The sequence below is a fragment of the Pteropus alecto genome, unplaced genomic scaffold, assembly GCF_000325575.1.
Source record: "Pteropus alecto unplaced genomic scaffold, ASM32557v1 scaffold57, whole genome shotgun sequence".
Lineage (NCBI taxonomy): Eukaryota > Metazoa > Chordata > Mammalia > Chiroptera > Pteropodidae > Pteropus > Pteropus alecto.
Window position 1 is genome coordinate 7,047,106 of NW_006442508.1, and position 222 is coordinate 7,047,327.

Genomic DNA, 222 nt, shown 5'->3' on the forward strand with positions numbered 1-222 from the left:
AAAGAAAGCTTTCTTTCCAGATCATCTAAGGGTATTTGTACGAACCTTTGGGGGTGGAAATTTTCCACACGGGGAAAGTCGGGGAGCAGCCCTCCTGGCGGGGACGCGTGGACACGGGCCGTGGCGGGAAGGATGCGGCGAGCGGCTCAGCGTGGCGAGAGGTGGTGTGGGGCGGGCGCCGCCCCCGCAAGGCTGTCTATTTAGGGCGCGGCGGCGGGCGGG